Source organism: Hemicordylus capensis, chromosome 5 (assembly GCF_027244095.1).
Source record: "Hemicordylus capensis ecotype Gifberg chromosome 5, rHemCap1.1.pri, whole genome shotgun sequence".
In the NCBI taxonomy this organism is placed as follows: domain Eukaryota; kingdom Metazoa; phylum Chordata; class Lepidosauria; order Squamata; family Cordylidae; genus Hemicordylus; species Hemicordylus capensis.
In genome coordinates, this window is record NC_069661.1 from 110,719,558 (window position 1) to 110,745,728 (window position 26,171).

General features: G+C 42.0%; 1 long non-coding RNA gene across 1 annotated transcript; it reads left to right on the forward strand.

Annotated features, from left to right (window-relative positions):
• Positions 1-1,794: 1,794 nt before the first annotated feature.
• LOC128325694 (uncharacterized) lies at positions 1,795-21,070 on the forward strand. The gene is made up of 4 exons (XR_008307564.1): positions 1,795-1,921; positions 3,146-3,192; positions 3,436-5,064; positions 20,812-21,070. It is a non-coding gene; the product is annotated as an uncharacterized LOC128325694 (long non-coding RNA).
• Positions 21,071-26,171: the final 5,101 nt, after the last annotated feature.

Consider the following 26,171-nt stretch of genomic DNA (forward strand, 5'->3'; position numbering starts at 1 on the left):
ACAGGCTTCTCTGAAGAGGCTTTTCAATAATTACATAAGTTTTAAAAAGACATCATTTGGGTGGTTGTTTCAACAACATATGTGAAGCACAGAAAACCAATTTCCTGCTTAAAGCTGCAAAATCACATCCTTGATGACACTGTAGATTCTTAGGAATGCTAACACCAAATAATGACAAGCGATCTACACAGCTCTCGACCAACCTTGACCAACACAACACAGTCCAATTCACAACAACAGGACAATCAAAACTGACAGCATGGAACCATCCAAAGGCACTTTGAATCTTACAGTGCAAGATCTGAAATAACCTTTTAAAATTCACTATAGGCCCTAGATGGGATGCAGTACATCTTTCTAAATGAAGTGTTATATTTATGTTCTCTCTATTCATAAAAAGAACAATAGCAAACACACATTTTGGGGAGTCTAGACAATGGTGCGACCTCTGATTGTGAGAAGGCAGAGGAAGGAACAGGGAACCACTCGAGTCACACTGAATCATTCAGTAAGGTAAAGTAAAGTGTGCCATTGAGCTCCTGGCGACCACAGAGCCCTGTGGTTTTCTTTGGTAGAATAATGGAGGGGTTTACCATTGCCTCCTCCCGCGCAGTACAAGCTCTGAAACAAGTTCTGTGCTACAAACTGGCAAATCAATCAACAATTCCTTGATAGCTGGTTATCTATGAGTCATCCTCTTCTAAAAATCATGTTTGCAAACAGGAATGGACGAACAACCCCCTGCTCAATTCACAAACCATCACAGTTTTTGCAAACATTCATGTGAAAACCCTCATGAGGTTTTGTGAGTACTCACAAGGAATGTTTGAAATGACATATTGTAGACTGCCTCCCTTGTAGGGATGTGTGAGCTGGCTCGCTTCAAGCTGGGCTCAACATTGAGCCGGGCTGGTTCATGTGGTCTGAATATAAACCGGATCGCCCCCCCCCCACAAAGGCGGGAGCCGGTCCAAGTTCAAATCGGACCAGCCCCTGGTTCTAAGAACCAGTTCGCAGACCAGCTTTGGCACAGTTAAAAACATTCAAGGACACTTTAAAAATTTAATAATACTTTTAAGTTTGCTTTGTAAACCACCATGAGATGTTGGAATGTGGTGGTATAGAAATGTAATAATTAATTAATTTACACTGCATGAATTTATGACTTTACGGATGCATTAAATCAATACTCAAAAACCCACACCTTTCCAGGGAATTAAACTTAAGATTGGACCATCTGACCTCTAACTGCAACCCCTGCACAGCCCCTTGAGTGGCCCTCACCCTGGAAAGCCTTCAGTGCATCACTAGTCATGCTCCCATTGGCCCCAGTGCTGGAGTAGGTGGCCAAAGCAGCTCTGTTCATGCTCAGCCACACACGGCAGTCCCTGGAGATTTTTTGCCAACATTCAGCTCCATTGTGGAAACAGGGCAATCACCAAAGAGTGTACTGGCCATTTAACCCTTTGCCTGCCATGCATAGATTAGCTGGGTCCCAAACCTAGTGACTCCTGGATCAACCTACAGGGAAGGAGGAGGCAGGCACACAGAAAGGGGCTCTCCAGGATCAGACTAATGATTAGGTTCTGCTACCTTCCTGGACTGGGTTAGGCAAATGCATGGACCCCAGGTCAAGCTAGATAGATTCATCTTTATGCCTGCTCATACTGTACCAGGGCCACTGCCTTTGTCAAGGATAGGCAGGCATACATCCTGGGAGAAGGAAGGTAGGGATAGGACAGGGAGGGGCTCTTCCTTGCACTCGACTACTGTGACTTTGACAGTTGGCCGGACATGAGGGGACAGCATCCCCGCAGGGACACTTTACTCTCTGGCTGGTTCAGCATGAAAGAGAATCAACTTGGAACTAAAGAGCAAAATAACCATTTTTCATGCCACTACAGATCTCCAGTTACACAATGTAACTTAAAACTAAGGATATAACTTAAAACTAAGGATGAACTAAAGACCCTGTGAAGCCTTTGTTCTGCCCAGTTTCCACAGATCTTCTCAAAGGTTCTCCTTAGGTAGCAATACCATAATAAGTGGAATTATATATGCTAGTAATAGTCCCTTAAAAAAAAAATAGACAGCACTATAATCAGCCACTGTGGAGTTCCCAAGAAACCAGGGGAATGGCATGTTAGTCTGTTTAATTAACTATAGTAAGCCTGTTTGGTAAACCACACTAATTTATTTAATTCACCTTACTAACAGGTTAATTAAATAACTAAATCCGCCCTGAGCCATTTTCAAAGGCACTCTTACTCCTGGACTTCGGGGCCAAAGTCCAGGGCCTCCACAGCCCCTGGGGCCCCCCAAATCCTCTTTAGTCTGTCTGAGGTGGTGTGGTTGCCTGGCCGAGCATGGTGTTGCTTAATTTGCAGGGGAGGGGGGCCTCCAAAAGCCTTTAGTTCCATGCTCCAAAATTACCTAGGTGCACCACAAACAAACAAACAAACAAATATTTAAGGTGACCCAATACTCTGAAAGCAAAGTGGAAGTTACCATACTTGAGTGAGATATGGAGTTGTGATTATTTTCTATTTGTATTACATACACTCATGAGTAACACAAATGGTGAAACGGACTATTAATCAAGCTACCCATCAAACAGATCTTCCATACCATGGAAACTTTGATGTACCATTCTGTTTCAATAAATCTGAAGCACTATGTAATATCAGATATAAGATGTTTCCTCTATAATAGAAATATAATAATTCTCTATAATAGAAACCATTTTCTTGCTACTATTTTGTTTTCTCTGTATTACTGGTCTCCATATTGGCACCATGACCTCTCTTGAGAATCACATTTCCCTCCTCTTTCTCTTGAGAATCACATTTCCCTCCTCTTTTCCCCTTCCTGATACTAGCATGTTTTTAATTATTTTAAATAAAACATTAAATATATAGCTCAGGGCACCTCAGATACATTGTGTGAAAAGGCTAATACTCATCCTGAATCTTTTTATAGCAGAAATCTTAAGATACCATTATCATTGTTGAGTCTCTCAGTCTCCAACTTTCTTTAAAATCTTGTTTCATTAATAGCCCTGACAGTTTCATAGGGTTTGACAGTATTTAGATTGACTTGTATATTTGAAATTCTCTGAATAATTTCCATTTCTTAATTCCTTTAGATTCAGTTCCAAATATGTTCTGAAAGTGACTCTAAAGGAATGGTTAGGTAAGTATGCTTACATTTAGTAAATTCATATACACTGGTGTCCATTTCATATTTCCAGTTTACATCTTGGGTACGTTTCTACTATTTGTGGGGAGGCCCAGCCATACTAGATTTGTCAGAAGACACTATGACTTTTCAGACAGCGCTCACTCATATCTGTGTGATAGTTATGTATTAAGTTATAAAAATCATTTTCTCAGCCATCATATATGAATATTTCTTTTTCCTGTGCTCTTTTCACAGGCTACAACTGAAAAAAGTATCTTCTGGTCAGCAGACCCATTCACCTTGGCCACAGGGTAGCTTTAGCATCTGCAGCAAAGCAGAATAATGCCACTTCAGTACTAGCTACAATGCTCTCAGTAACACTAACATGGCTATAGAAGTGTTTTAGCAAGTTCCTCCTTCTACTTTCTTCCCAAATTCAACATGTTCATGATGGTGAATCATTATTACAAAATATACCTGAGCAGGCGTGTGTGATGACAGGTCTGCATAGAACTACATTCATACACTGAAGCACTCGGAAGATGATTGTGATAGACATTGTGTGGAAATGTTGTTGTAATATATCCAGCCAGTAGGTGGCACTAGCATTTGCTAGTGGTGATCTTAATTGGGGGCAGAGTCCCTTCCTTCTTCCTGCCTGTAGCTTTGTTGATCTGGTCGCTTCCTGTTACACAATAAAGTAGTCTTAGCCTATAATGGCTGCATTCCTCTGAGCTCTCATGATGGACATGTTCACACTCAAGAAACTTTTCTCTCTCACTTGGGCAACTTCACTGGGTAAAAGTCCTACCCAAAGTTCCAGCTCTTCTACCTTGTTGTTCCCCTTTCTCCTCCTCTTCAGATGTCATCTTCTTTTTCCTCTTTTTTGCAGTGCCTTCTCTTGCACTGCAATCCCACTGACTGCCCTATTGCCTTTACATCATGTCCCAACACTAACCTTTCCTCCTTGATGGTTTCAGCTTAGACTTCAGACACCCAGCATCTCCCCCACCTCTACTGCCATACTAAGTTCCATCAAAACAAAGCCATCTATAATCTTCAGAAAAGTCTGGCACTGCAAGTCACAGGTTTGGACTGTAAATCCCTTAACTCGCTAACAGCAGAGAAATCAAACTCTTTTATAAAATGGTCAGCATTTTATTTCCAGCCACAGGCTTGAGTGCAGTCGATTTCATAAGCTGTGATAGCATGTAGAAGAAAGTGTCGGGGCTTATGCGGAAAAGCTGATAAAGTCATCAAAGCGCTGTAACGTTAAGAGAAAATTTAATGATTCCCAATCATTCTCTCCCTGAATTGGATTACTCTGCGGACTTCACAGCACATTCAAAACTGCTTACTTTCAGATGAAGGCCTTCTGGTGTTGTATGCCAAGACAATAGAGATTTCAATGACAAAAAAAGAAGACAGGCAGCTAGAGATGCTGCAGAATTGCAAAGCAGGAGAAAAACGGCTACAGCTCATGGGCACAGACGTTCAATTTTTCTGTTAAAAAAATTTGTCATGTCATGTTGTGTTTGGGGAACGGTAGCAAGGGGAGCATGAAATTGTTCTTATCTCTGATGGATATTTGCCGAAAGTACATTTAAAGAAATAGTGAAAGATTTTGGCATTGGGACTGTGGCAGTTTAGGAAAAAGTCTGGAAAACTGAAAGGAGGAGAGTGAATATTAATGAGAACACTAGAGAGAGGAAAATAAATGAAGATGGTAATGGCAATACAGAGCAGTGTAACAGCAAGACTGGAGATAAAGAACATCTGCACATCTGTTTCTAGGATTATAGTGAGGACTGAAAGTGAGCCATTAAAAATAAACCTTGAGCAGCATCCAGACTAAGTTACTCAACAGTACTACTCAGTGAAAAGGTAAAGTATGCCGTTAAGTTGATTTTGACTCCTGGCGCCCACAGAGCCCTGTGGTTTTCTTTGGTAGAATACAGGAAATGTTTACCATTGCCTCCTCCTGCTCAGTATGAGATGATGTCTTTCAGCATCTTCCTATGTCACTGCTGCCCGGTATAGTACCAGCAGGGATTCGAACCGGCAACCTCCTGCTTGTTAGCCAAGTATTTCCCCGCTGTGCCACTTAAAGTGACTACTCAGTAGGAGTACTTAATTTCAAAAGAACTTCTCAAGAGTAATTTAATCTGAACACACACACACCCCTTTGTGAGTAGCCTGATATGACTCTCTAAGATTCTAAATGTTTAATTTGTTCCTCTGGAGGCTCTACATATTGATTTGTGGTTCATGAAAATATCATGTTCAAAAGATGATGACAGAGTACCTCCCCTGCAAAAATCAGAAATATTTTTCCAAAAAGCTAAAATTTTTAAAGCTATTTTGTAAGGGCGGTCTAAAAATCGAACAATTAATTAATCAATTAATTAATCAGGATCCAGCCAAGTTGAGCATGATTATGTTCCACTGATTTAAGTACTTCTTAAATCTCACTGATTTTGATGGGTGAGTTAAACATGTGGATTAGTCTCTTTCACTGAGATAATGGAAAAGTGTTTAGAAGTGCTTTGCTATGGATCACACCCTAGAACAGGGCTACTCAACTGTGGCCCTCCAGCTGTTTTTGGACTACAGCTCCCAGCATCCCCAGCCACAGTGGCCTGTAGTCAGGAATGAAAGGAGTTGTAGACCAACATCTGCAGGAGGGCCAAAGTTGAATAGCCTGCCCTAGAACCATGGGCGTAACAAGGCTGGAGTGGGCCCAGAGACAAAATTTTAAAATGGGCCCCTCGCTGATACACACACACACTTCACATGTGACTTGCCTCTGGGGGGCCCCTCGAGGCATGGGGGCCCCCAGGCAGCCACCTCCCCTTGCCTATTAGTAGTTATGCCCCTGCTATTAGTAACTAACTTCCCAGAATCCAGAATGTAAGGCATATATATTACAATCCCTCTTCTGGCCCAAATCGCAGGGCAAATGCCCACAGCTTTCTAGAAACTCTGCATCACTGCCAATCAAATTGTCTAATAGATATAAAAAAGATATCATGTAACTGTGGAGCACTTGCCCATTTAAAAGAGGGGACTCAGATGAAGACCAGGAGGATGATTTAGCGGGGAGGAGGATTTAGGGGGCAGGAGGAAGGCACTGAGTTATGAATGAAGGTGGAAAGGGGCAGCAGGTAGCAATTTGGATTAACAGAACGGAAGGTGAAAGGAAGGGGTTGCTGGAGTGAGGGAGGTTTTAATTGGAGCCAAGGCTCACCTGGGCTGAGCTTTGGGTCCCTTTGCTTCCGTCAGTGGCTGAGCTCAGCCTTCGCTCATGTGACGAGTAAAGAACAGAGTGCTTCTGAGTATGTGCAGAATCGATGGCCTCATCATACTGAATAGCCACAATGCGCATCCCAAACATCTGGGATCAGGACTGCCAGGCAGAGAGACCCAAGCCCCAGCACCCCACTTGTTAGGAACTGAGCACTGGAGGAAGGAGAGAGGGGGGCCAAGGGGCTTCTCATCATGAGTCACCTCGAGTATGCAGGAGGGAGCCGGGGCTGCACCATTCTGCGGTGGGAGGGGAGAGCGGAGGTGCAGCAGTGAAAGGTGTGCGTGCCTGTTCTACACGCAGAGAGATAAAACTCCCCCAATCCCCCGCTGCCTGCATTAGCACCTCCTTACCTGGTTCCTCTTCCAGTCATGCAAGATCCCGCCAATTGGAGCAGCATTTACAAGTCTCCTAGCAACCTCCGCAAGCGTCCACGTGCCGAGCTGGGCGGGACTAAAGAAGAGAGCGGCAGAGAGAATCTACTTTCCTGGAGGAACAGCGGGCAGGAGACACCATCTGAGAAGCCTCCGGGGGTGGGAAAAGGAGAGAAGGCAAACTCCCCCTCCCCTCGTTCCCTAGTGTGGTTCTTACCACCACCCTTTGAAGGGCACGAAAAAGCTTCCGGCGCTTGACCGGAAAGGCGGCTTCTACTACATACATTACTGGCAAGATACGCTCCTTCTTGTCTCCAAAAACAGATGAGCCCCTCGCCCCTCCTTAAATTGAAGGAGCTGCGGCAGGCGCTGCGTGGGGGGAGGCACGTGACATGTCTCTGGAGGGCCCCCCCAGAGGCCAGGGCCCCTAGACAGCTGCCTCCCCTTGCCCGATCATTGTTACGCCCCTGCCTAGAACATATTCTGAAAAGAGCTTAGTAATATAGAATTGATTAGACAGTAAAGGTGATCAGCATAATCCATCATGGAAGTTATGTCTTCAGCATCATAGATTTATTCTCTTATCTGCCTGGAGACACTATAAGCTCTCCATGGCAAACAAGAAGGTTTTACTATGATAGCACATAGGGGAACTAATTCACTTTCGAGCAATGATGCTACACACAAGTCTCATTCAGACATTATAAACTCATGCCACTGTAGCTGTGTATAGGGGGTGAAGAGGGTGGAAGTCCTGCCATTGCATCAATCAGGAGCATGCCCTGCTTCTCACACCCACAGCAGGGTTTGTCTGAAGAGGGAAGCACCTTAAGCTTGATGGTGGGAGCTTCCATTATTTCAAGGCTGGATTGATGCAGCCTTGCAAGCACAGAAGCACCCACCATAACGCTTAGGACTCTTCCCTCTTTAGACAAGCCCTGTTGTAAGCATAAGCAGGTGGGTTCCCCCGGTGTTTGTAAAGGGGAATCCTTACCGGATTCCCTTTTACAAGTACTTGAACCAGTAGACCTGGGCTGAACCAGTCCAGTTCGATCCAAACCAGGCCTGGTTCGGCTCGAGCTTGGACCAGTCCTCACTTTTGGAGTGCTGGGCCAGTTTAACTCAAACCCCAGACGAGTTGAACCGGTTTGCACACCCCTACCTCAGTGAGACTAAATCAGCTTAAAACCAAATATTGTGTTGTGCCTAGGCTGCAAATATTAATGAATTTAGCTATGGAATGCAGAACTTAGCATGTGGAATCCTGAAGGCAAAATTTACATTCCATTCTCTCAGCCTCAAGAAGTAGAATTTAATTCTGTATACAGTGCATTCCCATTTCTTCCATCTTGTTTACTCCTCACTGCAATTAAATATCCTTGGTGCTTTCCTGCAGCTGTGTGTCAGACCTTTCTCCTGTCCAAGCCAGCAGCAGGGCAAGGTGAAGTAAAGCAATGAGAAGGCAGTCTGTTGCCAGCACAAGGAGCAGCAAGAGCAGAGTCTTTGTTGCTGACCTGGAAGCTTTTATGAGAGCCAGGAAAATATGATCTGATCCACTCTAGCTCATAGCAGTTAAGAGGCTTTCTTGCAGATGCAGCTAGTTTCCATGTAGTCCTCAATTTTGGCCCAAACTGGCAATATGTGCACATGTTGAATCTAGAGATGGGCAGAATGTAGTGGATCTCATCCAAAATTAAGTGGTTCCTATCTACTTTCCCCTGAAAAATGGTTCCAATTCACAGTTGATTCTGACACCACCATAAAATTCAAGTTAATTACAATTCGGTCCTAATCATTAGCTCTTGGGGCCCTTGAAGACTCTGAATACATCCAGATCTTAAGAAGCACCTGAGCTTCAGAACAGTCTACAGTCTCCTTGGCAAAGTTGCTGCAGCCATCTGTTAGTAGAAAAGAGTAGGGGTGTGCGTTTTGTTTTGGATACAAAACATTTTGTGCCCAAAACAGGCCAATGCTCAAACCAGAAAATTTTGTAGCCAAAACAAAACATCCCTGTTTTGGATGCAAAACATTTTGTTGTTCCAGCTGTTTTGGAACTCCATTTTGCAATCGTTAAAAGTCTTTCTCCTTCAGGCTCCATTTTGAGTTTTGACATCTGTTTGAATTTCCAGCCCTTCCAGCCTGCAGATTGTCCAGTGAAAGCATGGGCTGATCTGCTGGCAATTACCTCCTTATTCTTTTAAAGGAAATTTAAGGGTAAAATTTACCCTCATTGGCCAGTGGGGCAGTGTGCATTTCATTGTTGTTTCACACTGTTGTGTGTGGATCAATTGCATTTCTGTAGGGGATGTGGATGTGCATGACCTTTGGAAATCTGCCTGGTTCTTTGCAAAGCTCTGTTGTTGCTGCTGATGTGTGATGTTGATGTTATTTGGGGTGGATTTGGGGCAGAAAGGGGGCTTTGGGGGCAGAAGAGTGGGTCAGGTGGTAGTGCCCCAATGGGTGCCTGCTGCCACCCAGATTCCAAAGGAATTGGGAAAAGGGCTGATTTTTAAATTTCTGAAGTTTACATGTCTTTGGGGCAGATTCAGGGCAGAAAGGGGGCTTGAGGGGCAAAACAGTGGTTTGGGTGACAGTGCCCCAAGGGGTGCCATCCACAACCAAGATTCCAAAGGAATAGAGCAAAGGGTTGATTTCTTAGGAATTGTTGAAGTTTATGTGTCTTTAAGACCCCCCCCCCAGGGAATAGTGGAGGTTTCAGCAGACTCATAACTCCACCTGGGGGGCACTGGGGTGGCCAGGAGCGAGTGGTGGTGTAGTGCACATGGGGTGCCCATGGGGTGCTGGTTTCTGTTGTTTCTGAGGTGTTCTGAGTGAAGATTCGCTGGTAGCATAGGAGATTTTCAACAAGCCATGAATCCACTCTCATATGGATTCATATGAATGACCTCAAAACAGTGGTACATCTGCTGGTAACCTCTAGACTGGATTACTGTAATGCGCTCTATGTGGGGCTGCCCTTGTACGTAGTCCAGAAACTACAGCTGGTCCAGAATGCGGCAGCCAGGTTGGTCTCTGGGTCATTTCGGAAAGAACATATAACTCCTGTATTGAAGGAGCTACACTGGCTTCCAATATGTTTCCGGGCAAAATACAAGGTGCTGGTTAAAGCCCTAAACAGTTTGGGCCCTAGGTATTTAAGGGAACGCCTTCTTCGGCAAGAACCCCACCACCCAATGAGATCTGCTGGAGAGGTCCATCTGCAGTTGCCACTGGCTCGTCTGGATGGGCCTTCTCCTCTGATGCCCCGAGGCTTTGGAATGCCCGTAGTGAAATAAGAGCCTCCCCATCTCTGACAGCTTTTAAAAAGTCTTTAAAAACACATTTCTTCACCCAGGCTTTTAATGGTGTTTTAAAATATTATTTTAAAAATTTTAAATTGTTTTAATGTGTGTCACACCCCCCCCCCCCCATTTTTGTCTTAACGAATGTTTTACTTTGTTTTTATTCTGTTGTAAACCTCCCAGAGACATAAGTTTTGGGTGGTATAAAATGTTTAAATAAATAAACAAACAAATAATTAAATAAAAATATGATACCAGAGAATCTACATTCAAAACATCTCAGAAACAACAGAACCCAGTACCCCATGGATTAGCAACCCATGGGGGTGGTTGGCACCCTATGTGCTCTACACCACCACTCGCTCTGGGCCACCCAGGTGCCCCCCAAGTGCAGTCATGGGGCTGCTGAAACCTTCATCATTCCCTATGGGGAAGAACTTTAAAGATGCTTAAACTTCATTAAATCTTTAAAAATCAGCCCTCTGCCCAATTCCTTTGAAATAATTCTGGCAACTTATTTGCCCCCACTGGGCACTACCACCCACCCTACTCTGCTCTGGGCCACCCCTTTCCCCCCGGCATGAAGCTATATTTTTGTTGAAACCTCCATTATTCCCTATGGGAGAAATAAACTTCAAAAATTCACCATGAAATCAGTCCTTTGCCCACTTCCTCTGAAATTTGGATGGTAGCTTCCACCCATTGGGCACTACCACCCCCACAAAGAACAAAATTGGGGTGTTTCAGATTAGCTGATCTTGAACAAAGAACAAAATGGAGATGTTTCAGATTCGGGCCAAAAACAAAATAGAAAAGAACAATGCATAACCTTAGAAAAGAGGTGACTAGGGATCACCAACTATTCCACGACCTGCTTTGAAGTTTGAATTACCTCTTGCTGCATAGGAACTGTGTTTTTTATAATGCCATGGAATCCAGTAGCATCTCAGGTCTCTGAGCAATCTACAGCTTGAATGACAGATCTGGACTACCATGGTCCCTCTACTTCAGATGGCTTTTTGAGAAGAATAGGAGCAGCAGAGTTAATCTTTCTATTCAAGGAGGAGAGCTAATCTTGTGATAGCAAGCATGTCTTGTCTTCTTAGCTAAGCAGGGTCTGCCCTGGTTGCATATGAAAGGGAAACAAAGTGTGAGCACTATAAGATATTCCCCTTAGGGGATGGAGCTGCTCTGGGAAGAACATCTAGGTTCCAAGTTCCCTCCCTGCCTTCTCCAAGATAGGGTTAAGAAAGATTCCTGCCTGAAACCTTGAAGAAGCCATTGCCAGTCAGTGTAGAAAATACTGAGCGAGATGGACCAATGGTCTGACACAGTATATGGCAGCTTCCTATGTTCCTATGTAAGCTGTTTGCTCCAAGGCCCTTCCTTTATCACCACAGTAGTGTAAGAGCTGTTTCCTCATTTCTTCCCATGCTGCTCCAGTAATAATTGAAAAGTTCTGGACAGAGTTCTGGACACATATCTTTCTCACCCAACCATCAGACACACCAGTGATCAGGTGAGGACGACACATGCACTGGTCCCACATGTTGCTTCTCTACCACAGAGGCATGGAAAGAAGCCATGGGGTGGTTACTGTGGATGTATGAAGGGACATTAAACATGGCTTATAAGTAGTAAAAAGCATGGAGATTTCATTAGACAATCAGAATTTTCAATTCTCAGTTTAGAAGGGACATTACTACCCAGTTTAGACATTACTACCCAGTTCATTACTACTCAGTTTAGAAGGGACATTAGGAGGGATACTACCCCACAATATTTCACACACATTCTAGGATGAGTTTTGGATATCGGTGGCCCCATAATGCAAAAGTAATGATAAGAGAATCCTGAATGTGAAACATGCACTTCCAAATGTGTACAAAACTACTGTAGGCAGTATTGCTCTTGAAGCTTGTCAGAGAGAAAAGATAAAGATCTCTAACAAAAAATAGATGAAATATTGGAGTGAGTTGCCAAATGAAAAACAATGAAACAAAGATGGAAGTGGTAATGAAAATACATTCACTGTGTTACAGAACTCTCCATGAGCTCTAATGTATCATTACCCTCAATGGAGGAAGCAAATCCATGTTTGTAAATAAATACAAAAACTTCTGCAAATGGATCAGCTGTGTATGTATGTGTGTATGTATGTGTGTGTGTGTGTGTGTATGTGTGTACATGCATGTGCACACGCATGCACATTTGCCTGCATTGAAGCCCCCATGCCTATATGGAATCAATATATCATAGTGATTAGCTGTGATCCTGCAATGAAGAATCAGAATGTCTTTTTGTTGGCTATGGCTATGGCGAAGTGCTCCATGCTCTTGCTTCAAATAGCAAGCAAACAATGAAAGGCCTCTACATCCCCAGGGCTTTGAGCTGCAGCCAGTTGGTATTACCCAGAGAGGGAAATCTCTGTGGGGATTAAGTGTTTACATGTGTTCTTAAATACAATTTATGTCTGTGGGACTCAGCCATACCTAATTTTTCCTTTGACTGTGTCTATTGAACAACAATCCAACACACAGTCAAGCATGCTTAAAACTTAATATTTGGAAATACATCTTATTTGAAGTTACTTTTAGAACAGAAGAGTATTTTATTATGGTCATAGACCAATATACAAAGAAATACAAACAATGCATCATGTAAATAAAATAAAAAAGAGAAGAGAGAAATGTATAAACTACTTATGAAATGCATTGCTAAAGATCAGATCGAGTTTTACAGATTATAAGACAAAACCTGGCCACTATATTAATAATTTTTTCATCTGGGTTAAGTAATAAAAACTTCAAATAAAAATCATCAGAGTGTCCTAAAAACTTAGACAATAAGGGGGAGATTAGTCTCAAGAGGGCTTCCTTAAAAAAATCACAGTGTAAAATTGAATGTGTGCTGGTCTCCACTTGGCTAGAGCCACAAGGGCAGAGGCGGGCAGGGAAAGGGATGCCCTTGAACCTGCCCTCTAAAACGGCAGATGGAAGGGCATCTATTCAGGCCAGTGTCAATGCACGTCTGAATTTGGGGATAATAATAGAATACAGATAGCTTGCTGGCTTGAGATTAAACAATTGCACTCCGAGATAGACAGTTTTAGAAATAGAAGCAGCTTCCTTTTCAATTCTATATCAATGATGTGTTACTTGATCTCCCCCTTAGCCCGGTCATTGCCCATCTGCAGCAGAACCTCTGGGGAAAACCCATAGTAAGTTTTTCAATAATCAGTGAAAACAGTTTAAATTTAAATGAATCAGTCTTAACGAGGGAAGGCAAGCCTGAGCTGGAGGACATAAATTTTAACCAAAATAGGAAAATAGTTCTCCAGACTCTGGATTCCATTTGTAGCAGGCCAACCTCTCTTCTCAGTACCACCAATGGAACACGAGGGACAGCTAAGAAGGATCTCAGGAATTTAGATTGCAAAACTTCTAAATTTGAGAAGTTTTGAGGTGGACCTAATTGGGCACCATAAAACAACTGAGAATACACTTTGGTGTAAACAGTTTAACCACTGTGGGGATAAAAGAAGCATCTTTCAAATAGTAAAAGGAAGTTATGAGTTTTGTGGTGAGTTGAGCTGACATCAAGGAGGAATTTTAATGGGCACTATGAGAACCCGAGGAGTGAAAAATAACTCCAAGGTACTTTAAAGAATTGACTTGGGCTATCTTATGGCCATTCAAGGACCAATTATGGAGTTTAGAACATTTAGCAAAGACCATAATCTTGGTATTTTGATAATTTATCGCAATAACCTTTTGCATGCAAAATTTTGATAAGAGAATCAAATCACGTTTCAAGCCAGTTGGGGTTTGAGATAGAACTGCCATATCGTTGGCGTATAGCAAAACAGAGATATACCTATTAGCAATTTTAGTGGGGTGGGTGGAAGGGCTAGAAACTGAGGACACTACAGAATTGATATAAAGATTGAATAACATGGGACCTAATAAACAACCTTGATGGACACCCCTACAAGAGGGTATGGCTGCTCACAAAGCCCCTGATGCAGTATAGCAGGCCCTCAACAGGGCACCATTATAAAGGGAAATTATCAGACCTAGCAGTCTCCTGTCTGTTCCTAGTTCCCATAATTTCTGCCAAAGCCTCTCCTGTGAAATTAAATTGAAGGCAGATTTAAGGTCAATAAAGGCCACGTAAAGTCCATAAGCTAGCTTGGTGGAATATTTCTTGGAAAGGAATTGAAGGATAAGAGCATGATCCAAAGTTGAGCGACCAGTCCGAAAACCAGCCTGCTCCTGGGCTAAAATATTGCCTTCATCAATCTAGTCCATGAGTTTAAGAAGGAGGTGCACGGCGGACGTACGTGTGGCAGTGGCGGATATGTGCGCATTGGCGAGCACATGCACAGCGGCTACATCTGCTCTTTCCTGCAAACGATGGGGGCAGGGGCGGCTGGGAGGAACGCTGCCGCCCCCCAAACTTTGCAGAAAAACAGAGTGCCAGAGGGGGGAAAGTGGCAGGAGGTGTAAGTACAACCCCCCGCCCTTAAAGCGAGACCCCCTCCGGTGCCAAACCGCCGGACCGGGCCATGTTCGAACCAGTTCGGAGGCCTCTAAAATGGCCTCCAGACATCCCTACCAGGAATCAGGAATCATTCCCTACCAGGAATGGCCTCCAAACATCCCTACCAGGAATCAGGAGATTCGTGAGCCATGCACAGTCCTATTTCCAGCCATAAGACCCTGGATTGAGCTGTGTCAACCCAATATTTAACTGGGATCAGTAATCTGGGATTTGATCTGTAGTTACCAGTCCCAGATTAATGTTGGACTGAGGTGATGCCAACTTGATGTTGGCTAAAATTTCCAGGTTCTTACTATCAGAATTCAGGAGCATGTCTGGCATGTAAACCTCCCAATTTCTACTCCCCACCACCACCGCACATACACATCATGGGGATTGTGAGAACCAGCCCATAGTTTATACAATTCATGGAAATTCAGTCATGTAGAGGTTCTATTGAAGCTAATAGAATTCAAGTGCCTCTTAAATCCACTCGTGTGACCTTGTGGCCGCAATCGAACACAGAGTTAATTACACATAACACTACTAATTTCTATGGACTTAAGTGGGCTTAAGTCCTTGTTAGTTTTGTAGGAAAAAGTGTTAGCAAAACCTGAACCCACCCATCCCAAAATGGTTCAGAAATATATATTTTTCAGTGAACTAGAATTAAATCTGTACCTAACGGCTCTTGGTTGCTTTGAACCAGAACAGGAACCAAACCTCTAAAGAAAGAAAAAATGGTAACCAAAATTGGTTCAATTATCAGGCACTTGGGGGATTATTTTGAAGGGTGGTATGGGTTTCTCCATGCTCTAGATATATTTATTTGGAGAAATTTCCCAGTGGGCTATTTGAAAAGAAAAACAGGAGAGATTGGTGGGATGGTAGTGCTCAAGTAGAGGCTTCCCTACCCACAGGCTATCCTTCTGAACATGGCCTCTGTATATTCAGGCTATCTTTGCACATAATGGGAAACTGTGGTTCCCCCAATACCCCCGCCATGCTCCCAGACAATCCTGATCTGGATTCTGGGAGTTGCGTGAGCTTCCTCCTTCTCATGAAGGACAGCCATGGCAGCCAACCAGATATGGAGAGTGGGAGGCGCTTCCTACCCTCAACTCCAGTTAGAAACAGCGGCCGCTTTCAGGTGACATCCACGGCTAACTTGGCAAAGAGGCACCTTTTAACATGGTGATTCTCTTTATTTAGCAGGGGGAGAGTAACTGGCCCTATCCACTCCCAGCACAGTACCTCCAGTGACTCTTGCTGGTGTCTATCTCATGTTTCTTTTTAGATTGTGAACCCTTTGGGGACAGGGATCCATCTTATTTATTTATTATTTCTTTGTGTAAACCACTCTGAGCCATTTTTGGAAACTGAATGATTGATTGAATTGAATTGAATTGAATTGACATGCCACCGCTTTCTAATTGGAGGTTATTGCCCATAAAGCTAAAAAGCAACCAAGGATGCAAATTCAGGTTTGTGACTTGAAACCTCATGTCACTTTTCAAATGGAACCGAGGATTCCTGAATTTGGATGACCAGAAACCCCAACCTCTGCCATGGTTGCCTTATGTTCGAAGGCAGCCTCTGAATTTTTAAACTGAAGGTGGAAGCGTCTTGTATCCTTGGTAATGGAGTTCCTCTTGACTACCTTTCTATCACTCATCCTATTTTCCTGGGTTTTATTCTGTTATGTGTATTTTGTTAGTAAAAATATTTTTAAAATATTATGAAAAATATTCATAACAGTTTAAAAAAAACATTTTTGTCAAGTAAAATAATTATCACTGTATTCACTGTTCCATTGCAAGCAAAAGCAATTTGCTGTAAATCTAACTAATATGGGTCAAAACCAGGCCAAAGTGTCTGAAATGTTTATAGAACCACTTAGTGTCTGAACTGGGATTAAACTGGAGAGTTAAAAAACATAGAGGAACCTGAACCAAACTCAAATGTTTAAAGGTACTCTTCTCTGGTTGGACAGCACTTTCCAGCATTCCCACCTCTGAAATTTTACTCCTCAGGTTTACCTACTATGTTGTCACCACCAAAGCCCTGTTGGAAATGGAGTCTTCCAAGATGGGAGCATCACCAAGAGCATCACCAAGCCTTCTTATATGTTGGGTTTTTGTTGTTTGAGCAATAGAAGTGCCACCACCAAATGCTTCTGGCTCACAGAGATGCAAAGGAATAGAAGCCTGGTCAGTGGCCTGGTTGCCCTGGCAACGGGGACACTGCCCTTCCTGGCTTCTGGCCCTGATCACTTCTCATGCGGCACTGATTGCCTCTTGTGAATTTGTATGGCTTGCCACACACATTATTTTAGAGAGTTGGAGGAGGCAGCCAAGGAGAGAGCAGAGCAAGGCAGTTGGTGGCTTATATCTCTAGATGGAGCAAGCTGATTATGTTGGCTAAGAAGAAAATGAACCACATCAGTTGGAGAAGGCCCAATGTGAAGGCAGAAAGGGAAGTAAGGAGCACTGAGCAGGGCTCAGAGTTTGGGTGAGAGCCTTCTGATGACCCTGGGCCCAGTTAGCCAAGCCCTGGCAGTAGGCCTGGATATCAGATTAAAGAGACTGTTTCAATTTCTTTTTCTTTATGGTCAAAGTGGGTACATTGTCACACCTTATAATGGAAGAGCCTCCCCTTTTCATGGCATCTCTGCTAACAAGCTATTTTTTAAAGTATGAAGTGAATCATGAGTAGAAAGAATTATACCAAACTAAATCATGATCCATTGCGCCAGGGGATTTAATAGGCCTCGTTCCAGATGAATGCATGTGTAATTTTTGCAGCTGCAATAATTTATCAGCAGATAATTATTATAGAAACTCTCAAGTCAGATCATTATTCTGAAAAGTGCAGATTTTGTGCTAGGCAAGGTTTGAATTGCACACAGAAAATGTTCCTAAAGTAGGCTGTATGTCATATAAATAGTACTCCAAGTTACAGTGATGATGATGGACAATAATGTGTCAGAAAACAATAAGGTGAAGAGTGGGAATACTTTTATACCTAAATACAAGGGGGTTCCCCCCACAATTACTTTTAAAATTGGTAAGAATGCTACATAAGATCAAAATATAGAACAAAGAGAAAGTTCAGGATCATTATTATAATTTGTTCCAGCCACTGTTTATGCTAACTTTTATCCATCAGTGCTATGGATTAAGGCAGTCATGTACAGTCTGGCAGCATGCAGAAACCTCTGTATGCATTGGTTCTTTGCATACTACAATGTGCACTTCTTTAATGGCCCTTCCTAGCCATTAAAGCACTGCACTGCACAGAGTACCACTGTATGGAGTCCTAGCACTGCACAGAGTACTCCTAGCATTGCACAGTCCTAGCACTGCACGCCTAGCTCTGCACACTCCACTCCTAGCACTGCATTGAGTACCACTGTATGGAGGTAAGCACTGGGAGTGGCTGTCTCCACAGCAGCCAGGGCAAGATGCAAATGATTTGGCTTTGATGTGTCAAGGCTGAAACATTGCACAGGTGTAGGACAAACCCTGAAATCTGGAGATAATTTCAGTTTAGCCTTTGGGAATCTTGAAAACTATGATTTTCAGACAGAATCCCTTCACATCACTGTCTTTGGTAAGAGGATGACAATACATGGCTGGTATGCTGTCTAATGGCACAGCAGGGAAGTAACTTGCCTAGCAAACAAGAGGTTGCTGGTTCGAATCTCTGCTAGTGTGTTTCCCAGAATATGGGGAACTCCTGTTTCGGGCAGCAGCAATATAGGAAGATGCTGAAAAGCATCATCTCATACTGTGTGGGAGGAGGCAATGGTAAACCCCTCCTGTATTCTACCAAAGACAAGCACAGGGCTCTGTGGTTGCCAAGAGTTGACACCGACTTGACGGCACAACTTTACCTTTAACTTTATGCCGCATTTAAGTTGGTGGGTCACAAGTTGTGCAGGCCAAATCTCAATAATTGGAGAGTGAAGCAGACAGAAAATATAGAACATGTTTGTTTGTTTGTTTGTTTGTTTGTTTATTGTTAAATTTACATACCGCCTTTCATTAAAGCAATCCCAAGGCAGTTTTCAGCAAAAATTTAAACACAAGATGGTAAAAATACACAATTAAAATATTAAGTGGGGAAAAAATTAAACCAATCTGATTAAAAATTTAAAACAAAAGCATAAAGGCAATACAGACTATAAAGAGCAGCAGCAGAGAATCAAATAAATGCCTGGGCAAAAAGCCAAGATTTTACACTTTTTCTAAAAGCTGCAATGGAGACCAAGGAGCAAATAGCCACTGGGAAAGCATTCCAGAGTCTGGAGGCAGCAACAGAGAAGGCCCTGTCCCGTGTGCATGACAACCGAGCCTCCATCGTTGTTGGCACCCAGAGCAGAGGCCCCTCAGATGACCTCGTTGAGCAGGCATCAACCCTTGGGAGCAGGCGGTCCCTCAGGTATCCCGGGCCCAAACCGTTAAGAGCTTGAATAACAGCTGTTCATATATATATATATATATATATATATATATATATATATATATATATACACACACACACACACAAAAGATGGTAAAAAAGACACAATTAAAATATTAAGTGGGGGGGAAATTAAACCAATCTGATTAAAAATTTAAAACAAAAGCATAAAGGGAAAATATATATATATATATATATATATATATATATATATATATATATATATATATTCTGACTCAGAGAAAACCTCCAATATGGTAGACTAACTCCAAGAACTCTGTATACAGCATTATGAATGACAATCATATTAGTTTCTATTTTGCCATGATATTTTGAAACCATTGCTACCAAATTGATGCTATTGAAATGCCTATACCAAATGCTGTATCAGGAGTATATTTTATTTGGTCTAAGATAGAAAAATGTCATGCATAAAGCACTTGTGAGTATTTCAGGGATCAAGTTGTATTCATGGTGTTCCTTGGTAGATCTGGAGGCTGGGGTTCACCAAAGACAACATCTACATATGAAGTTGCCATGTACCAAGTCAGGCTATTAGCCCAAGTATTGTCAACTCAAGTGATAGAGCTCCACCACCACCTCCGCTCCCAACCAGCAGGATCTCCGCATGGGAGGAGAGCTGGTTTTGTGGTCGCAGGTATTAATTGTCCCCTTTGCTAAGCAGGGTCCACCCTGGTTTGCATTTGAATGGGAGACTACATATGAGCACTGTAAGATCATCCCCTTAGGGAATGGGGCTGCCCTGGGAAGAGCAGCTTCATGCTTGTATGCAGAAAGTTCTAAGTTCCCTTCCTGGCATCTCCAGATAGGGCCAAGAGATACTCCTGCCTGTAACCTTGGAGAGTCGTTTCCAGTCTGTGTAGACAATACTGAGCTAGATGGACCAATGGTCTGACTCAGTAGAAGACAGCTTCCTATGCTACTATGTTTCAGGGGGCCCTTGGCAAACTTCCCTCCATGAACTCCCTCCTAAATGGGGCCTGAAGTGCTTGTTCCATCACCACTATGCAAAGGCTATGCAAAGACTATGGCAGCTTCTGGAATCAGCAATAGGCCCTTTTGTGAGCCCTGGGCCCAGAGCAGTGACCCAGTAATGCTGGCCCTGCCAAGCAGATACCTTTTCCTGCTCTTCTATAGGAGATCCTTTTTAACTGGAGCTCTCAGGGACTGAACTTTGGACTTTACATATGCAAAGCATCTGTTCTGCCATTTGGTTAAGTTCCAAATGATGACAATATGATATATTTTAAGATAACCTGAATTATAAACTTTAAATGGAAGATAAGAGGAATATTTTCAATTTCAAAATGTTAAGCATTTCAATATTTCTCACTCACATTTGGAGATATTTGAAGATGCCCTTGACCTTCACTGTAATGAATGTCTTTTTTTTTTCATTTTGGATTGCTTTGTTTAATTACCAAATTCTTTCAAATATATTCATGCCCCAAATTGAGTCTGGCTTTATCAAAATTAAAAAGGACATTGCAAGGTGACTTCAATTTTTAAAATGTTAGTTTTGTTTAAATTGAAAAGACCTTTGCAATGTAATAATAGAAATATTTTTGTGAACTTTACTTCCCTGCAATATATTTCATTTGAGATTTTACTTTTCTCTTTGAAGGCCAAGTCTCCTCAAATGCCAGATCTCAACTGCATATCAAGGCCACAGGATACGGACTGCTCAGAACATCTGTCAGTTTCTTCTCTTCACAAAATCTTGCAGAAATGCTATGAGATTTCTGAAGGCTCACAGATCTTTTAAAATATGGAACAAAAATTTTCACCGCTAGCCACCATGAAGATACAGAACACTGTATTTCCTAGATTAAACTACTTTTTGTTTGTTTGAGATTCCCAATAAATAAATAAGTTCCAAAGTGTTTCTTCATCTCCCATACCTCCAATACATAATCTACTTAAAAAAAAAAAACTTTTGCTACAGACCAACATATGCAGAATCTTAAATTTAAATTTTCTATTGCAGAGGATTTCATGCTGGCCAGTGCCTCCTTCCAAAAACGTTTACTGAACTTTTCATGATGAGTTGAAATTGTATGGATAATGTTGAAGGAAACATGGAGATTGAGAAATTAATTATGAATGAAAACACACACACACACATTAAAACCCACTTTTAATTGATATTAAAACCACATTTCATTGATATTAAAACCACTATTAAAACCACTTTTTATTGATCAACATGTTTGTAATAAAATTAAACATTGTAATGTATACAGAAGAAATGTCCCATCTCCATGTTAGAAGGAATGTAGAGACATATACCCCTTGAGAAATTTCATTTAGTGTTATGCAAACTATTTTCCCTTCAGTTTCAAAATTAAATTAAAAAATAATTATAATGTTCTTAATACATTAGCTGACATCCAAACTAATGCCATGCTGTCACAACAGGGTTATCTATTGTGCAAACGTGGTGTGATTTTCATTGATATCACTGAAAGGAGGCTCTCTGTGCCTACCAAAAATATGTCCTTGTGGACCAAAATTTGAATGTTTAAAGGAGGCATATTGTTTTTAAAGTTTCTAGTAGCGGAAGCAAACACAGCAATCCCATTTTTACTGTAGTTACCATGAAGAGCCTAAAGCATTTTTTCTATGGATCATGATGACCCCAGATTTTACACCTGAGAATTAGTCCAAAATCAAAACAAATTAATATCTTTCCATCAGCCAAACACTACATTGGTATCTAAGGAACGATTGCTATTGCTATTACTGTTAATAATAGAATGTAATAAATTCAATTTTATTACTTCTATATCCATGCAACTTTTACAGTTGAAACTTTTAATTAAAATTCTCTCAAAAATGCCATATCTGATCAGGCAGGATTAAAAAAGCTAAGGATTGGCCACTTCCATGCAAGGATCTACAGTATTTATTGTTCTTTCACCTGAGTCTAGAATAAACTAGTTACAAGCTCATGCGGGCGGGGGGGGGGGAAGAGAAGCAGTTGTTTTACAGAAAGCAAATGCTGAAGCAAATGTTTATTTTTTATCAAAATGTGCAAATTCACAGTCATACAGATACATAAAATTATGGTCAGTTCTCTAAAAAAATATTCAAAGTCACTTACAAAAAGAAGCCAGCGCAGAAGTAAGAGCACATCAAAATATAACAAGAACATTTAATCACTAAAACAGCAGGGAAACCAAATGTAAAAGCAGCACTAAAAAAAGATGCAAAACAAAAATGTTGGGGGAAAGTCATCAACATTAAGACACAACTAGTAGTACTGCCTTCCCAACTCAAAGGGTCCTTATTAGATGACAATGCACAGTGGCTGATGAAGCCCTTGTGGAAGGACATTGCACCAGCACAAAGCTGTTGTGGCAGCTGCTTGCAGTAAGTCTGGAACTGGCATTCTAGACTAGTGTTGCGCAACCACACACATGCTTGCATTTGCGCAACAATGATGCAGTCTGAAGTATGTCAACTTTGTTTTAAAAGACATAGCAATAGTGCAGTTCTGCAGAACTCAGTTTTTATTGCAGCTATGTGATCTTCTTGCACTAGCACAAGTTTATTACAAGAGTGCATTGTTAAGTTGGCAGCCAGTGAAGAAAGAGTCTGATCTCTCTAGGAATGCTAGCACCAGCAAATACCTGTTCCAAGCTCCATGAAATCAAACAATAGAGAAGGAAGGGACAAGAAACAAATGACTGTCAGAAAAGAAAGGGTACAAGGGAATATATGGTAGGAGGTGATCCCTGATCAAGTAGGGCTGTTCTTATGTTATATTCTAAGATTTTATCTAGAATCTAGTGAATCTGGATCATACTCCAGCAGTCCAACCATCAAGACTTGAATGAGAAGTGGGGCTATGCTGTGCTCCTTCTCCCTCTTCAAGCAGAACATATTTGAATGAGAGCCTGTTGTATGAGTGGGAAAGGGCCCACATATCTTGCACTTGCCAAAAGTCCCTTGAGATAAGCTGGGCTGAAGAAGCTTACAGTCGGGAGAATCTGAAATATGAGTGAAAAGATGAACATTGTTCTCCTTGTGTGCCTATGTCTGTTTGTTTTAATTGGTGTTTTAATGTTGTGTTGTGAGTTGCCCAGAGAACAACTTGTTATGGAACAACTAACAAAGTTTTTTTTTTAAAATTACTACTACCACTACTACCATCACCACCCTGGCTATTTTCCCTGCTTGAGTGTCTGACTCAGCTGAGTGTGTAGTTTGCACCTTGATCGAGCAGTCCCTCTGGACATCATCTGCCAAGCCATGACCTAGTCATCCAAGCACTCTTTCATCTACCATTATGCCCCATCCCCTCAGTGGAATATCTTATAGCAGACAGTGCTCACATGTACTCACCCATCCAAATGCAAACCAAGGTGGACCCTGCTTAGCAAAGGAGACCATTCTTGGCAAAGCTGATGATTTTACCGCTTTTATTCGAGCAGTACTTCTGGACATCATCTGCCAAGCCATGACCTGGCCGTCCAAGCACTCCTTCATCCACTATTGGATGTTTGAGCCCATAGAAATGTGTCATTTGGTACAGCATCACTTCAGTCACTCTTCACTTAGACATTCTCCTCCACATAAGTGAACTTTGGGTATATAGTTTCCTATGTGCTCACACAGAGACCACGTTGAAGAACAGGTTGCTTACCTATAACTGTTTCTGCTAGTGGTCATCTGTGCTCTTACATGCCTTCCCATCCTCCCCTCTTGTTTGTCATATGGCTGACTTAGGGACTGAGGAGGGAAAGCTGATACATGCTAATATCACCCTAGGAGGCGTGGCTACCACAAAAAACCTCAATATTGAGAGAAACTTGGTGATTTCTGACATGGTCTCTGTGCAGATGCAAAGCCCCACTCATGTAAGAGCACAGATGACCACTAGAAGAACCAAAGTTACAGGTAAGCCACCTGTTGTTCCCACCCCTGGGCAAATCAATCAGCTTGGAGGTTGCCAGCAGTCAGCAAATCACTTTTACTTCTTCCTTGCCCACATGGCTTTCTGTGTTGAGGGAAGAAATCCTCCCCCCAAACCCCAAGTGCCTCAGAACTATGAGTGGGTGAGATAAGCAGCTCCCCAAAGGGGTTCCATTCCCAGCCACACTGAGCCACAAAATCCTGAAGGCTGTTGTATGGAAAACCCCTTGACCATAATGGTGTGTGTCCAGTTGAACATCACTGACATAAGTCTATTTTCCCAAAGCCTGCACTCATCTGCCAGTCTGACCAGTACTATACTGTTTTACAACAACCACTGCTAACTTAGAACCCAAAACAAAGAACGTCCTGTGGGAAGAAGATGAAAAATATTTCATCAATGCCCAATCAGGTGAGAATTAAAAAGCCTCAGACAGGCAATTGGCTATCCCCCACTGAACCCTGGGTGGGCAGGTGGATGTCATCTATTCATGAATGGCAAGGCTGTGGGGTGGAGCCAGCCTAATATGCCCGCAGTCCATTCGGCAGACAGTCTCACATGCCCAGCAGACAGCCTATCGGTGCGTGTTAGCCCCCAGGAGGCCAGACACAACTCTACCTCTTCCCAACCCCACACTGTAAACGGGGTAGGAGTGAGTTGTAAGTAAATAAATAAATAAATTTAAAATATATATTGGTTACTGTCAAAGATTCCTGATTTTATATATTTGATGACATTTTAGACTTTGTTTCCATTATTTTCTTTTTACTGTGTATATTCTGCGTATATTGAGGTTTGATCTAAGATCGTAAATAAACAATAACAATATATTTCTTCCAGCTGAGCAGGATCCTCCAATTTGACTCAGATTTTGCTTTAGGTGAATCTTGCAGGGGCAACTCTATATAGGATTATAAAATCCTGTAGACAGTTCTAAAGAGGAGTTTTGTGTAACTAGTGGTTGATTTTTTTAAAAAATGCTCCTAGAAGTCTGTCCAGTAAAGAATATTACCTTCCCTGTTATGTATGATTTGGGGTGCATGTAACCCTTCTTTCAGACCCAATGGAAATTGTTAAAGGATATTTTAAAATGCTAAAAAGAAAATAAAGGATAAAAGGATTAACAGGCATTGCGTACAGGAATGTTATAAACACCACACTCAGGCAACAAGGGCTGTTTCATTACTGGGGGTGGTGGAACTAAGGTACTGATGCGTACTGTAAGATACACACAGAAGGTAGCCTGGTTGACTTGGGTTACACATTTATATTTTTTCTTCCTCCTTGAACCATATAGAATCCTTGTTCTGGGAGAACCAGTAAAGTTAGGGAATTCAAGACCTCTACTGGGTGCCCAGCCTTGCAATTCCTAATTCAACTCGCTCCTCAAAGATTTGGCTTTCTCCAAGGTAGCTGGCTCTTTTGCTTTATCTATGATTTCTAAGAATATCAGTGATATGAAGCAGCATATATTTTCGTGGAATAGAAAAGCAAGATTCAAACACTGATAGAGGAAGTTAGAAATAGAAATAAATAATAGAAATGCTCTGCACATTCTTATCAGTATTTTATTGTAAGCATTGGAAGAGAATACCAAAATGATAAGGGAAGCCTTCAGTCACCTATTTGTTTTATATATCAGGATTCATTCTATAAAGATTAGTTATCTTTCTGAAAACAAAATGCTTGCGCACAACTGCTGATTATCAGTATAAAGCCTGGAAACATTGAAATTCCTCAGATATTTAGTCTGAGCAAGAACCTCCATATCCATCTCAAAATGTTACTTTAGTTGAAATGTGGTAACGACTTGCAGAGCAAACCTATGCACATCAATTTGGAAATAAGTTGTACTGTGTTCAAATGACCTTGCTGCCAGCAAAGTGTGCATAGGAAGGTAGCCATAGGCATGTATGCACATGTGCGTGTGCACACACACACTTCAATAGACTTATCAAAATTGTTTAACCTTTCTTTAAAATTCCTTGGATGTGTTGTACCAGATGTCAGATTAGATAATAGTAACTTCCCTTTCCCCCCACCCTTACCCATCAGCAGGTAGGATT